We start from the raw sequence: 18,316 nt of genomic DNA, 5'->3' as shown, positions 1-18,316 counted from the left end.
CGTACGAGTACATCCATACGGTACCAAACCACACCAAAACGGTGCAATACCGTACGAGTACATCCATACGGTACCAAACCACATCAAAACAGTGCAATACCGTACGAGTACATCCATACGGTACCAAACCTCACCAAAACGGTACAATAACGTACGAGTACATCCATACGCTACCAAACCACACAAAAATGGTGCAATACCGTATGAGTACATCCATACGGTATCAAACCACACCAAAACGGTACAATACCGTACGAGTGCTTCGTTACGGTACCAAACCACACCAAAGCGGTACAAAAAACCATACGAGTACATCCATACGGTAACAAACCTCACCAAAAAGGTGCAATACCGTACGCGTACATCCATACGGTACCAAACCACACCAAAACGGTACAATACCATACGAGTACATCCATAAGGTACCAAACCACACTGAAACGGTGCAATACCGTACGAGTACATCCATGCGATAAAAAAACCACACCAAAACGGTACAATACCGTACGAGTACTTCGTTACGGTACCAAACCACACCAAAACGGTGCAATACCGTACGAGTACATCCATAAGGTACCAAACCACACCAAAACGATGCAATACCGTACGAGTACATCCATACGGTACCAAACCACACCAAAACGGTGCAATACCGTACGAGTACATCCATACGGTACCAAACCACACCAAAACGGTACAATACATTACGAGTACTTCGTTACGGTACAAAACCACACCAAAACGGTGCAATACCGTACGAGTACATCCATACGGTACCAAACCTCACCAAAACGGTGCAATACCGTACGAGTACATCCATACGGTAACAAACCTCACCAAAACGGTACAATACCGTACGAGTACATCCATACGGAACCAAACCACACCAAAACGGTGCAATACCGTACGAGTACATCCACACGGTACCAAACCACACCAAAACGGTACAATACCTTACGAGTACTTCGTTACGGTACCAAACCACACCAAAACGGTGCAATACCGTACGAGTACATCCATACGGTACCAAAGCACACCAAAACGGTACAATACCGTACGAGTACATCCATAAGGTACCAAACCACACCAAAACGGTGCAATACCGTACGAGTACATCCATACGGTACCAAACCACACCAAAACGGTGCAATACCATATGAGTACATCCATACGGTACCAAACCACACCAAAACGGTACAATACATTACGAGTACTTCGTTACGGTACCAAACCACACCAAAACGGTACAATACCTTAGGAGTACTTCGTTACGGTACCAAACCACACCAAAACCGTGCAATACCGTACGAGTACATCCATACGGTACCAAACCACACTAAAACGGTGCAATACCGTACGAGTACATCCATACGGTACCAAACCACATCAAAACAGTGCAATACCGTACGAGTACATCCATACTGTACCAAACCACACCAAAACAGTACAATACCTTACGAGGACTTCGTTACGGTACCAAACCACACCAAAACGGTGCAATACCGTACAAGTACATCCATACGGTACCAAACCACACCAAAACGGTGCAATACCGTACGAGTACATCCATACGGTACCAAACCACACCAAAACGGTGCAATACCGTACGAGTACATCCATACGGTACCAAACCACACCATAACGGTCCAATATCGTACGAGTACTTCGCTACGGTACCAAACCACACCAAAACGATACAATACCGTACGAGTACTTTGCTACGGTACCAAACCACACCAAAACGGTGCAATACCATGCGAGTACATCCATACGGTACCAAACCACATAAAAATGGAACAATACAGTATGAGTGCTTCGTTACGGTACCAAACCACACCAAAACGGTACAAAACCATACGAGTACATCCATACGGTAACAAACCTCACCAAAACGGTGCAATACGGTACGCGTACATCCATACGGTACCAAACCACACCAAAACGGTACAATATCATACGAGTACATCCATAAGGTACCAAACCACACCAAAATGATGCAATACCGTACGAGTACATCCATACGGTACCAAACCACACCAAAACGGAACAATACCTTACGAGTACTTCGTTACGGTACCAAACCACACCAAAACGGTGCAATACCGTACGAGTACATCCATACGGTACCAAACCTCACCAAAACGGTGCAATACCATACGTGTACATCGATACGCTACCAAACCTCACGAAAACGGTGCAATAACGTACAAGTACATCCATACTCTACGAAACCTCACCAAAACGGTGCAATACCGTACGAGTACATCCATACGGTACCAAACCAAACCAAAACGGTGCAATACCGTACGAGTACATCCATACGGTAACAAACCTCACCAATATGGTACAATACCGTACGAGTACATCCATACGGTACCAAACCACACCAAAACGGTGCAATACCATACTAGTACATCCATACGGTACCAAACCACACCAAAACGGTACGCTACCTTACGAGTACTTCGTTACGGAACCAAACCACACCAAAACGGTGCAATACCGTACGAGTACATCCATACGGTACCAAAGCACACCAAAACGGTACAATACCGTATGAGTACATCCATAAGGTACCAAACCACACCAAAACGGTGCAATACCGTAATTGTACATCCATAAGGTACCAAACCACACCAAAACGGTGCAATACCGTACGAGTACATCCATACGGTACGAAACCACACCAAAACGGTGCAATACCGTACGAGTACATCCATACGGTACCAAACCACACCAAAACGGTACAATACCTTACGAGTACTTCATTACGGTACCAAACCACACCAAAACGGTGCAATACAGTACAAGTACATCCATACGGTACGAAACCACACCAAAACGGTGCAATACCGTACGAGTACATCCATACGGTACCAAACCACACCAAAACGGTACAATACCTTACGAGTACTTCATTACGGTACCAAACCACACCAAAACAGTGCAATACCGTACGAGTACATCCATACGGTACCAAACCATACCAAAACGGTACAATACCGTACGAGTACATCCACAAGGTACCAAACCACATCAAAACGGTGCAATACCGTACGAGTACATCCATACGGTACCAAACCTCACCAAAACGGTGCAATACCGTACAAGTACATCCATACGCTACCAAACCTCACCAAAACGGTGCAATAACGTACCAGTAAATCCATACGGTACGAAACCTCACCAAAACGGTGCAATACCGTACGAGTACATCCATAAGGTACCAAACCACACCAAAACGGTACAATACCGTACGAGTACATCCATAAGGTACCAAACCACACCAAAACGGTGTAATACCGTACGAGTACATCCATACGGTACCAAACCACACCAAAACGGTACAATACCTTACGAGTACTTCGTTACGATACCAAACCACACCCAAACGGTGCAATATCGTACGAGTACATCCGTACGGTACCAAACCACAGCAAAACGGTACAATACCGTACGAGTACTTCGCTACTGTACCAAACCACACCAAAGCGGTTAAATACCATACGAGTACTTCGCTACGGTACCAAACCCCACCAAAACGGTGCAATACCGTACGAGTACATCCATACGGTACCAAACCACATAAAAACGGTACAATACCGTACGAGTGCTTCGTTACGGTACCAAACCACACCAAAACGGTACAAAAAACCATACGAGTACATCCATAGAGTAACAAACCTCACCAAAAAGGTGCAATACCGTACGCGTACATCCATACGGTACCAAACCACACCAAAACGGTACAATACCATACGAGTACCTCCATAAGGTACCAAACCACACCGAAACGGTGCAATACCGTACGAGTACATCCATACGATACAAAAACCACACTAAAACGGTACAATACCGTACGAGTACTTCGTTACGGTACCAAACCACACCAAAACGGTGCAATAACGTACGAGTACATCCATACGGTACCAAACCACACCAAAACGGTACAATACCGTACGAGTACTTCGCTACGGTACCAAACCACACCAAAACTGTAAAATACCGTATGAGTACATCCATACGGTACCAAACCACACCAAAACGGTACAATACCTTACGAGTACTTCATTACGGTACCAAACCACGCCAAAACGGTACAATACCATACGAGTACATCCATACGGTACCAAACCACACCAAAACGGTACAATACCGTACGAGTACATCCACAAGGTACCAAACCACACCAAAACGGTGCAATACCGTACGAGTACATCCACAAGGTACCAAACCACACCAAAACGGTGCAATACCGTACGAGTACATCCATACGCCACCAAACCTCACCAAAACGGTGCAATAACGTACCAGTACATCCATACGGTACCAAACCTCACCAAAATGGTGCAATACCGTACGAGTGCATCCATACGGTACCAAACCACACCAAAACGGTGCAATACCGTACGAGTACATCCATAAGGCGTACGAGTACATCCATAAGGTACCAAACTACACCAAAACGGTGCAATACCGTACGAGTACATCCATAAGGTACCAAACCACACCAAAACGGTGTAATACCGTACGAGTGCATCCATACGGTACCAAACCACACCAAAACGGTACAATACCTTATGAGTACTTCGTTACGGTACCAAACCACACGAAAACGGTGCAATACCGTACGAGTACATCCATACGGTACCAAACCTCACCAAAACGGTGCAATAACGTACAAGTACATCCATATGGTACGAAACCTCACCAAAACGGTGCAATACCGTACGAGTACATCCATACGGTACCAAACCACAGCAAAACGGTCCAATACCGTACGAGTACATCCATACGGTAACAAACCTCACCAAAACGGTACAATAACGTACGAGTACATCCATACGGAACCAAACCACACCAAAACAGTTCAATACCGTACGAGTACATCCATAGGGTACCAAACCACACCAAAACGGTACAGTACCTTACGAGTACTTCGTTACGGTACCAAACCACACCAAAACGGTGCAATACCGTACGAGTATATCCATACGGCACGAAACCACACCAAAACGGTGCAATACCGTACGAGTACATCCATACGGTACCAAACCACACCAAAACGGTACAATACCTTACGAGTACTTCATTACGGTACCAAACCACACCAAAACGGTGCAATACCGTACGAGTACATCCATACGGTACCAAACCATACCAAAACGGTACAATACCGTACGAGTACATCCACAAGGTACCAAACCACACCAAAACGGTGCAATACCGTACGAGTACATCCATACCGTACCAAACCTCACCAAAACGGTGCAATACCGTACGAGTACATCCATACGCTACCAAACCTCACCAAAACGGTGCAATAACGTACCAGTACATCCATACGGTACGAAACATCACCAAAACGGTGCAATACCGTACGAGTACATCCATACGGTACCAAACCACACCAAAACGGTGCAATACCATACGAGTGCATCCATACGATATTAAACCACACCAAAACGGTGCAATACCGTACGAGTACATCCATACGGTACCAAACCACACCAAAACGGTCCAATACCGTACGAGTACATCCATACGGTAACAAACCTCACCAAAACGGTACAATAACGTACGAGTACATCCATACGGAACCAAACCACACCAAAACTGTGCAATACCGTACGAGTACATCCATACGGTACCAAACCACACCAAAACGGTACAGTACCTTACGAGTACTTCGTTACGGTACCAAACCACACCAAAACGGTGCAATACCGTACGAGTATATCCATACGGTACGAAACCACACCAAAACGGTGCAATACCGTACGAGTACATACATACGGTACCAAACCACACCAAAACGGTACAATACCTTACGAGTACTTCATTACGGTACCAAACCACACCAAAACGGTGCAATACCGTACGAGTACATCCATACGGTACCAAACCATACCAAAACGGTACAATACCGTACGAGTACATCCACAAGGTACCAAACCACACCAAAACGGTGCAATACCGTACGAGTACATCTATACCGTACCAAACCTCACCAAAACGGTGCAATACCGTACGAGTACATCCATACGCTACCAAACCTCACCAAAACGGTGCAATAACGTACCAGTACATCCATACGGTACGAAACCTCACCAAAACGGTGCAATACCGTACGAGTACATCCATACGGTACCAAACCACACCAAAACGGTGCAATACCGTACGAGTGCATCCATACTGTAACAACTCCGATTTTTCGTGCAATAAAAATCTCGTTGTTATTGAAATTTCTTAATTTCTCGTTGATGTTCTTATTTGATTTTCTTGTGGTTTGTATTTAAGCAATCGATCGCCTTATCATCGTAATTCTCGACTAGAAACCCTAATCACACTTTGGACCCTCGAGAATCGTTTCTCGACTATTTAGTCCGACCTCGCAAGCCTAGTTAGCTTCTAACCGGCTCGATGGAGTAACCAAACTAGAAAGTCACCTAGTTACGTTTCCCTAACCGAAGATGGACCATTTTGCCCATGTTGAACCTTTTGAACCTTTTGAACCCTAGACTAGTAATTGTTTAATTATTTTCTTTTATTATTTTGGTTTTATTCTTTATCCATTGGACGATAGATGTTAGGGGAATTATTATCCATTGGATAATAGAAACCCATTTCTTTATATTAAAAGGATTTTTGAAAGATTTGAACAAGTACTTTGATCTTTTAAAGAAATGACATTTGAAAAGTACTTTTGATTATTTTTTCTAATAAAAGTACCCAAGTAACCTTGGACCTTTGGATAATAACCATTAGGGTAATCTTTACCCATTGGACAAAAGCCTTTTCCTTATTTAATTGGTTAAGTACATATATATATAAACACATGGGATTTTACAAAAGGACATGTAGTCTTTCCAAAAACTTATTTTAGTATATAAAGTACCCGTACCTTATTATCCATTGGGTAATAACCATTAGGGATTCTATTAACCATTGGGTAATAGGCTCATCTTTCAACCAAAGTACTTAACCCATTAAACTAATGTTTGTTAAGATTCCCGGGAGTACAAAAGTACATTATTATATTAATTAAAGTACGGTACTTTTTGTATTGGTTTAAAGAGTGAATCTTGACCCTTAAAGACTAAATTACCCTTTTGTACAAAAGTACCTATTATTTATTTGTATTCTTTCATGTTAGTACATACATATATATACATATATAGTTAGTACATGAGAGAGAGAGAGGGAGAGAGAGGAGAGAGAGGCCGAGAGAGAGGAGAGGATAGAGAGGCCGAGAGAGAGAGAGAGAGAGAGAGGGAGGGAGAGAGGAGGAAAGAGGAAGGAAGAAGAAGATGGATTTGATGTGTGACATTAGCCTTTCAAAGTACTTCAAATCTTTGGTGATTCCTTTCCTAGCCAAATCTTAACCCCATTAACCTCCATTGTACAACTTTCAATTGTTTAAGCCATGAATCTTGTACCAATGTCTCCTCCATGGCAACAAATCTTCCAAGAATCCTATCCAAGGACTAACATAGCCATGCAAGCCTACCAATTTAGCTTCCAACCTTTCAATCAAAGCATGACATGTGAAATAAAGTGTGACATAGAGAGAGAGAGAGAGAGAGAGGGGCCGGCCAAAGAGGGAGAGAGGGAGAGCCTTGCCTATAAATAGAAGCTCATTCCAAGCTTAAACTCACACCTTCTCACTTTGCTCCAACTTCTCTCTAGAATTTCTTAGTGTTCTTGCTTTCAAAGTTCTTCTTTTCTTGTGTTTTTGAGTGTTCTTGAGAGAAACCACCAAACCACCTCCCAAAACCACCGTTAGATCTTTTAAAGTAGCTTAGTTAGTTAGAAAGTTGTTTCTAGGAAGAGAAAAGATCAACTCTCTTCCTTTCGAAGCAAACCGACGCCGTTATGCCGCCGAAATCCAAAACCGACGACCGAATCTTCTTAGCCAACTACTACCGCCAAGAAGCAAGGTAGGATTTTCTTAACTTCCATCCCGGTAGTAACTTCTTATCTCTATTCCTAAGTATAAGTAGTTTTGTATCATAACTCAAAAATAAGTTCATTTGAAAGTAACTTTGTTCATTAAAGCTTATGTAGATAAGGTTATCTTTGTTTAAGAATGTATGAGATGCATGATGTTGTTATTGTGATTCAAGCATGTTATGTGGTCAAGAGTTGGATAATATTGTTGTATTCATTTTTGAAATTTATAAATGCTCGTTTATGTGGAAAGACCTACACCACGGAGTCTATGTATGTAACGTGACACGAAAACCAAGAGAATAGAGACATGGCACCTAGGGTGTGTTAACGAAGATAAAAATGTGTATCCGAGGGAGGAAATATTTTTAAACTACATAATGACCGGTTTTGGGTGCATTATGTGAGTTGTGTGTGTGTATGCCAATGGGAACCCGGCGCGGCGGAACCATTGTGAGGATACTCGGGAATCCGGCGCGGCGGAACCGAGGTTGGGTGTGTGCTTGGTTATCTGCGGTACGGAGCCAATGCGGTTGTGTGCCAATGGGAACCCGGCGCGGCGGAACCATTGTGAGGATACTCGGGAAACCGGCGCGGCGGAACCGAGGTTTGGTGAGTTAAAAAGGAGTTTTTGGGTAAAAGGAAAGTGAAGTAAAAACATGGTCTACGATGAGTCTAAGAAATGAACACAACGTTAGTCAAGTAAGGAATGTGGATTTGAATATTTGTTGGACTAAATGCATGGTCTAAGTGAAATTGTTGTTATTATGTTCTTACGTTCATAAGTTAAGGGTTAGAGGGTTTGGATAGTTCTATTGAGCTTTTTGGCTCACGGTGTTGCCTTTTTGGTGACCCTGGCATATTATACCGGTGGCGACGCGGGTATAATATGTCAGATCTCATAGATGAGCAGGGCGAGCTTTACACCTTGGAAGCCTTCGGAGCCGAGGAGCTAGCTGTGATGGAAGAACAAGCGGAGCTGTAGTTAGGAGCCTTAGTTTCCTTCCGTTTGTAATAAAAGTACTCCTTTTATGTTTTTGTTGTAATAAAAGAGCCGGACTCAGCTTTTATTTCAATAAAATGTTTTATTTAACGTACCCAAATTTCGGGGCGTTACAACTTGGTATCAGAGCTTTAGGTTCAAAACCTCGGCCATGGTTAGAATGGGTAGAACCACACAATAAGTGGACCGTTGCACAAACGTAAATTGAATTTAAGTTTACCGTCCCAAATTGGGTGGAATTCTGTCAAAACAATCTTCGGATTGAAGCAAGGCACGGAAATTGGCAGTACGGCCGAGCTAGGAATTCCCGAACAATTGGATGATGACTTAAATCAAATATCGAATGTGGAATGTAGAAACCTAAAAAGTTTTCTCTAAGTTTTACAAAAACTTCTTTTCAAAAACTTGACTAATAGAAATTTTTCCTTGTAGATGAATCACTTGAGTGCATACCAAATCAACCTGCTAGCCGAAGCACACCATCTCGCGAGTACCCTAAGATCGATGACAAACCAGCTGATAGAAGATCCTTACTTCCCTTATGCCTTTCCTTACACAAATGACTTCTATCAAGAGCATGGCTCGATCATACTTCCCGAGGGAGGAGGTGATGTCGAAGCGGCACCAGTTCTAGTCCAAATAGCACCTCCCATTGACGTAGAATTCCTAATGGAGGGTAATGGAGAAGACAATGCGGGAGCAGCCCTCGCCCAAATTCCGATGATTCCGCCCATCAACATGATTGCGGGAGAACCCGAGGAAGACCCCGAGGAAGATCCGGAAGAACCTATGGAGGATCCCGAAGAGTTCAACGACCCACCAATAAACGAAGCAGATTGGCAGCACCTTATGGAAGGATCGGATCCCGATGCACCGTCCGACGACGAGGACTTAGACGACTGGGATGATGAGGATGAAGAATCCGACGAGGAGGAAATAGCATTCCTAAGAGCGGAACCCGAAGTCATGGATATAACCACTAACCCCGGTGATGTGCCACCACCACCTTTTGAGACCGACATAGGCGCTTATCGGATGGAGTTCCCTAGGATTTTCTAGAGTAATTAAGGAAGCTTAAGAAGTAGTGGGACTTTTTCTGTCTATGTAATCAGTTCTAGTAGGAAGTTGTGACTAGCAAAGCCTTCTATGTTGTACCTGTTTATTATGAAATAAAAGACTTGTGCTTCTATTAGACTTGATCACTGTTTATGTTTAAATTGTATGCATGCGATTGCATTCCACCATCTTAAGTCTAATATATAACTTCCTTATTGTAGATATGGATTGCCGTACCCTTATCACCGTAGCAGACCTGCTGTACTACAAGACCTTGATATCACCTGAGAGCCCTATTCCCATCCCACACTTGGGAGTTCGTGACCCCGAGACCGGTGAACAACTATACGAGATAGTTGTAATGACACCCTACACCAGCGAGGATCAGTACTTGGCACTCGACCCCCAGGACTCACCACTGAGGGAACTTGCGGAGAAGATTCACCGCGAGGGAGAACGTTGGCTCGAGATCCGGGAGAAAGAGTGGATGGAGCAGCTGAGAGAGTCATTCGGACTCATTCCACCTCGTCAGTAGAATAGTAGTGTTAGAATAAGGTTTTGATAGCTTGAGTCGCCCTTGAAAGCACTAAGGCTACAAGAATCATGTAGTAGGATCATTTCATCTTGTAGTAGGAATCTCATTTTCAATCTACTTGTTTTATAGTAGAACTCTATGCTTATGATTGTAATTTCTTGCTTATCAATGAAAAGCTTGCTTTTTACTATTGCGTGTTATTTGACAAGATTGCGTTTACCAAAGAAAATGTTTTAAGTAGACTAAACCGCCCCCGTACAATTTTTACTCGTAGATGGTGAACCGACGCAGCGGACTAGGATACGAGAACGGAGAATCCTCAAACACTAACACCGACCTAGCTCAAGTCATGCGAGCACTCGTAACTGCCCTGAACGCTAACCGCCATAACCAAAACCACGATGATGGACCAATGACCCGCACCCGGGCGATGAATGAATTCTGCAAGCGTCGACCCCCGACCTTCAATGGAGATCCTAACCCTACCGTGGCGGAAGCCTGGCTGAAAGAAACCAAGGTGATCCTGGACACCTTGGAGATCACCCGGAACGGAGACCGTGTGGCCTTAGCCACTTACCAGCTGAAGGGAGAAGCTCGTTACTGGTGGGAGTTGATGGAAGCCACCCATGCCATAGCCACCATGACATTTGCCGAGTTTGAAACCCTTTTCCTCGACAAATACTTCCCTACACCCCTTCGCCTAGCCAAGGAGCAAGAATTCATGAACCTGAAACAAGGGACAATGACCGTGACCCAGTACGCGGCCAAGTTTGAAGAGCTGTCCCGTTACGCCCCAACTGCTGTGGCAACAGAAGGCAGTAAGGCAAGGAGATTCGAGTGGGGGCTGAATAATGCTCGAAGGGCCGTAGTGGCACAAGCCTTTACCACCTATAATGGTGTGGTTCAGTGTGCCCTCCGCCTGGAAAGCGAGGAGGCTGACTTCAAGACTCGATGGAGGAAGGCAACGGGCAACACTGGCGGGCCAATCCGAAACCAGCCACCCAACAACAACCGTGGACCTTACCCGACCAAGCCATTCACCTCAGCTCAAAGCAACCAACCCTGGAGGACTGTTGCATCCGGGCATAGTGAACAACAGAGGGGCAGCCAGAACAAGGCATTTGTGCAATGCTTCAACTGCCAGGCCATGGGCCACTACAAGCGTGATTGCCCCCAGCTTCAGAGGGAGAGGAATGGGAGCTTTGGGAACCAGAAAACTCAACAGCTCGGGCAGGCCAGCTTTGTGAAGCAAAACCCTGGAGGCCCACCGCAGCAGCAGAACGGGCAGAACAAGGGAAAGCAGCCCATTGGAACCCAGCAAGGCACTGGAGGGCGTATCTTTGCCCTGCAGACCGAGGAGCAGGAGCAGGACTCCTCTGTGATCCAAGGTACACTACTATTGTATAGCACCTGTGTACAAGCTTTATTCGATTCTGGAGCATCGCATTCGTTCATATCTACTACTTGCGTAACTGCCCTAGCACTAGAAACGGAACCCCTGAGCAAAAGTACTAAAGTAGTATCACCAACGGGGGGGAGCATAACTGTTAATCTAGTGTGTAGAGGGTGCGAGTTAGAAGTAGCCAACCTACGCCTGACCTGCGACCTCAGAGTGATCGACATGGTGGATTTCGACGTGATACTAGGCATGGACTGGCTATCGGCTCACCGAGCAGTCGTAGACTGTCATCAGAAGACAGTGACGGCCTACGCCCCTGAGGGAACTCGTTTTCGTTTTAAGGGGGATAGAGAAGCAGCGAGTTTGACAACGAAGAGATCTAGGTGGCAGAATCAACTATTTGGATGGCTAGCTAGTCTCCAAATGGAAGAAACTGACAGAATGGAGTTAGGATTACCTCACATCGTGTGCGAATACGCCGATGTTTTTCCTGAGGAACTTCCTGGCTTACCACCTCCTAGAGAGATAGACTTCTCTATAGAACTTCAACCAGGAACGGCTCCAATCTCGATGGCGCCATACCGAATGGCCCCGGCCGAACTAAAAGAGCTCAAGACCCAGTTGCAAGAACTGTTGGACCAGGGATTTATCAGGCCAAGTACTTCACCGTGGGGAGCGCCCGCTCTGTTCGTGAAGAAGAAAGAAGGGACGCTGCGATTGTGTATCGACTATAGGAAGTTGAATCAAGTCACAATCAAGAATCGATATCCGTTGCCTAGGATCGATGACCTTTTTGATCAATTAAGGGGAGCAACCTGCTTCTCTAAAATCGATCTTCGATCAGGCTATCATCAACTACGGATTCGAGACGAGGATATTGCCAAGACGGCTTTTCGTACCAGATACGGCCACTACGAGTTTGTAGTAATGCCATTTGGGCTGACCAATGCTCCGGCAGTATTCATGTGTCTCATGAACAAGATCTTTCAACCCTACTTAGACAAGTTTGTAGTGGTGTTCATTGATGATATATTGATATACTCTGCCAACAAAGAAGAGCACGAAGAGCACCTTCGGATAGCACTACAAGTACTCCGAGATAACCAACTCTATGCCAAGGCGAGTAAATGCGAGTTTTGGCTAGAAGTGGTTAAGTTCTTAGGACATGTAGTATCCAAGGAAGGGATTGCAGTGGACGAAGGAAAGGTCGAAGCAGTGCTGAACTGGAAACAGCCGACCTCAGTGTTCGAAATCAGGAGTTTCCTAGGATTGGCGGGTTATTACCGAAGATTCATCCCGGATTTCTCAACCTTGGCCAAGCCAATGACCAAGTTAACTCAGAAAGGAGTGAAGCTGGATTGGAATGAAGCATGTGAGAAATCTTTCCAAGAATTGAAGAAAAGACTGACCAACGCACCAGTACTTATCGTCCCTGAGCGAGGAGTAGATTATACCGTTTATTGTGACGCTTCAAGAGATGGTTTAGGATGCGTGCTGATGCAGAATGGGAAGGTCGTAGCCTACGGATCTCGACAACTTCGACCTCACGAGAAGAATTATCCTACCCATGACCTAGAATTGGCCGCAGTAGTGTTCGCCCTTAAATCTTGGCGATACTACCTGTGGGGAGAACAATTCGAAGTTTTCATCGACCACAAGAGTCTCAAGTATCTTTTCACTCAGAAGGAGTTGAACTTGAGGCAGCGCCGATGGATGGAATACTTGGAGGACTACAAGTTTACGCTCCAGTATCACCCTGGCAAGGCCAACGTGGTAGCTGACGCTCTGAGTCGAAAGGACAGAGCACAGAAAGTCAAGACTGCCATCAAAGAATGGGAGATGGTGGACACCCTGAACGAGTTCAACCTGCGACCATCATCAGAGAGCGGAAACGCACGACTGTACGCTCTAGTTGCGGAGCCAGCACTCCATCAGGAAATTTTGCTAGCCCAAACCTTCGAGCAGAATTGTGAGTTCGTCCGACATCGAATCCGAGAAGGAAAGGCGGTGCCAGGATGGACTATCGAGGAGAATAACAGCCTGAGATTCAAAGGGAAGGTATTCGTGCCTAATGTTGGAACCCTTCGAGAAGATGTACTCCGAGAAACTCACCATTCGAACTTCGCAGTTCACCCCGGCGGTACAAAGATGTATCATGACTTGCGGAGAACGTACTGGTGGGAAGGAATGAAGAAAGATGTAGCACGGTTTGTGTCTACCTGTTTGGTGTGTCAACAAGTCAAGGCTGAGCATCAGAAACCTGGAGGAGATCTTCAACCCTTACCAATACCGACCTGGAAGTGGGAGCACATCTCGATGGATTTCGTGACGGGACTGCCAAAATCTGCCAAGACCAACACATCCATCTGGGTGATCGTAGATCGACTCACCAAGTCTGCACACTTTCTGCCTGTCAAAATGACAGAAAACGTGGAGCAACTAAGCATGTTGTACATTCGAGAAATCGTACGCCTCCATGGAGTACCAATCTCGATAGTCTCCGACAGGGACCCACGTTTTGTATCACACTTTTGGAAAGGATTGCAAAAAGCATTGGGAACAGACGTAAGGCTTAGCACGGCCTTTCACCCCCAAACCGACGGACAAACGGAGAGGACTATTCAGACCTTGGAAGATATGCTGAGAGCCTGCGCCTTGGATTTCTCTGGAAACTGGGAGCAGCATTTACCGTTGGTGGAGTTCGCCTACAACAACAGCTATCAAGCAAGCATTGGGATGGCACCATACGAAGCTCTATACGGTCGACCCTGCCGATCTCCAGTCTGCTGGACCGACACTGGGGAAACAGGATTGATTGGGCCTGACATAGTACGAGATACCACGGAAAAAGTCAAGACTATCAGACAGAGGATCCAGACCGCTCAAAGCCGACAGAAGAGTTATGCGGATAAGAGGAGCCGACCATTGACTTTTGCTGTGGGAGATCATGTGTTCCTGAAAATCAGACCAAGGAAAGGAGTCATCAGATTTGGGAAGAAGGGGAAGTTGTCTCCGCGCTTCATCGGACCATTTGACATCGTGGAGAAAATCGGGAAGGTTGCATACCGCCTCGCACTACCACCCCAGCTGGACCGAGTGCATAACGTGTTTCACGTTTCCATGCTTCGCAAGTATCTAGCATTACCCACCCATGTTCTCAATTGGGAAGATATCACCGTCGAGGAAGATGCGACATACGAAGAGGAACCGATAGAAATTCAAGACCAAAGCGAGAAGACTATCCGAAACAAGACCATTAAGTTGGTACGAGTTTTGTGGAAGCACCGAGGAGCTGGAGAAACCACATGGGAGAGGGAAGAAACCATGAAGATGAAATACCCTCATTTATTCGAATCCTAGCGTACACCTAATTTCGAGGACGAAATTGTTTAAGGGGGATAGGTTGTAACAACTCCGATTTTTCGTGCAATAAAAATCTCGTTGTTATTGAAATTTCTTAATTTCTCGTTGATGTTCTTATTTGATTTTCTTGTGGTTTGTATTTAAGCAATCGATCGCCTTATCATCGTAATTCTCGACTAGAAACCCTAATCACACTTTGGACCCTCGAGAATCGTTTCTCGACTATTTAGTCCGACCTAGCAAGCCTAGTTAGTTTCTAACCGGCTCGATGGAGTAACCAAACTAGAAAGTCACCTAGTTACGTTTCCCTAACCGAAGATGGACCATTTTGCCCATGTTGAACCTTTTGAACCTTTTGAACCCTAGACTAGTAATTGTTTAATTATTTTCTTTTATTATTTTGGTTTTATTCTTTATCCATTGGACGATAGATGTTAGGGGAATTATTATCCATTGGATAATAGAAACCCATTTCTTTATATTAAAAGGATTTTTGAAAGATTTGAACAAGTACTTTGATCTTTTAAAGAAATGACATTTGAAAAGTACTTTTGATTATTTTTTCTAATAAAAGTACCCAAGTAACCTTGGACCTTTGGATAATAACCATTAGGGTAATCTTTACCCATTGGACAAAAGCCTTTTCCTTATTTAATTGGTTAAGTACATATATATATAAACACATGGGATTTTACAAAAGGACATGTAGTCTTTCCAAAAACTTATTTTAGTATATAAAGTACCTGTACCTTATTATCCATTGGATAATAACCATTAGGGATTCTATTAACCATTGGGTAATAGGCTCATCTTTCAACCAAAGTACTTAACCCATTAAACTAATGTTTGTTAAGATTCCCGGGAGTACAAAAGTACATTATTATATTAATTAAAGTACGGTACTTTTTGTATTGGTTTAAAGAGTGAATCTTGACCCTTAAAGACTAAATTACCCTTTTGTACAAAAGTACCTATTATTTATTTGTATTCTTTCATGTTAGTACATACATATATATACATATATAGTTAGTACATGAGAGAGAGAGAGGGAGAGAGAGGAGAGAGAGGCCGAGAGAGAGGAGAGGAGAGAGAGGCCGAGAGAGAGAGAGAGAGAGAGGGAGAGAGAGAGGAGGAAAGAGGAAGGAAGAAGAAGATGGATTTGATGTGTGACATTAGCCTTTCAAAGTACTTCAAATCTTTGGTGATTCCTTTCCTAGCCAAATCTTAACCCCATTAACCTCCATTGTACAACTTTCAATTGTTTAAGCCATGAATCTTGTACCAATGTCTCCTCCATGGCAACAAATCTTCCAAGAATCCCATCCAAGGACTAACATAGCCATGCAAGCCTACCAATTTAGCTTCCAACCTTTCAATCAAAGCATGACATGTGAAATAAAGTGTGACATAGAGAGAGAGAGAGAGGGGCTGGCCAAAGAGGGAGAGAGGGAGAGCCTTGCCTATAAATAGAAGCTCATTCCAAGCTTAAACTCACACCTTCTCACTTTGCTCCAACTTCTCTCTAGAATTTCTTAGTGTTCTTGCTTTCAAAGTTCTTCTTTTCTTGTGTTTTTGAGTGTTCTTGAGAGAAACCACCAAACCACCTCCCAAAACCACCGTTAGATCTTTTAAAGTAGCTTAGTTAGTTAGAAAGTTGTTTCTAGGAAGAGAAAAGATCAACTCTCTTCCTTTCGAAGCAAACCGACGCCGTTACGCCGCCGAAATCCAAAACCGACGACCGAATCTTCTTAGCCAACTACTACCGCCAAGAAGCAAGGTAGGATTTCCTTAACTTCCATCCCGGTAGTAACTTCTTATCTCTATTCCTAAGTATAAGTAGTTTTGTATCATAACTCAAAAATAAGTTCATTTGAAAGTAACTTTGTTCATTAAAGCTTATGTAGATAAGGTTATCTTTGTTTAAGAATGTATGAGATGCATGATGTTGTTATTGTGATTCAAGCATGTTATGTGGTCAAGAGTTGGATAATATTGTTGTATTCATTTTTGAAATTTATAAATGCTCGTTTATGTGGAAAGACCTACACCACGGAGTCTATGTATGTAACGTGACACGAAAACCAAGAGAATAGAGACATGGCACCTAGGGTGTGTTAACGAAGATAAAAATGTGTATCCGAGGGAGGAAATATTTTTAAACTACATAATGACCGGTTTTGGGTGCATTATGTGAGTTGTGTGTGTGTATGCCAATGGGAACCCGGCGCGGCGGAACCATTGTGAGGATACTCGGGAATCCGGCGCGGCGGAACCGAGGTTGGGTGTGTGCTTGGTTATCCGCGGTACGGAGCCAATGCGGTTGTGTGCCAATGGGAACCCGGCGCGGCGGAACCATTGTGAGGATACTCGGGAAACCGGCGCGGCGGAACCGAGGTTGGGTGAGTTAAAAAGGAGTTTTTGGGTAAAAGGAAAGTGAAGTAAAAACATGGTCTACGATGAGTCTAAGAAATGAACACAACGTTAGTCAAGTAAGGAATGTGGATTTGAATATTTGTTGGACTAAATGCATGGTCTAAGTGAAATTGTTGTTATTATGTTCTTACGTTCATAAGTTAAGGGTTAGAGGATTTGGATAGTTCTATTGAGCTTTTTGGCTCACGGTGTTGCCTTTTTGGTGACCCTGGCATATTATACCGGTGGCGACGCGGGTATAATATGTCAGATCTCATAGATGAGCAGGGCGAGCTTTACACCTTGGAAGCCTTCGGAGCCGAGGAGCTAGCTGTGATGGAAGAACAAGCGGAGCTGTAGTTAGGAGCCTTAGTTTCCTTCCGTTTGTAATAAAAGTACTCCTTTTATGTTTTTGTTGTAATAAAAGAGCCGGACTCAGCTTTTATTTCAATAAAATGTTTTATTTAACGTACCCAAATTTCGGGGCGTTACACATACGGTATTAAACCACACCAAAACGGTGCAATACCGTACGAGTACATCCATAAGGTACCAAACCACACCAAAACGGTGCAATACCGTACGAGTACATCCATAA

This window comes from Rhododendron vialii, chromosome 9a, assembly GCF_030253575.1.
Source record: "Rhododendron vialii isolate Sample 1 chromosome 9a, ASM3025357v1".
Taxonomy (NCBI): Eukaryota; Viridiplantae; Streptophyta; class Magnoliopsida; order Ericales; family Ericaceae; genus Rhododendron; species Rhododendron vialii.
The sequence above is the reverse complement of the archived record's forward strand: the minus strand, read 5'-3'. Positions refer to the sequence as shown.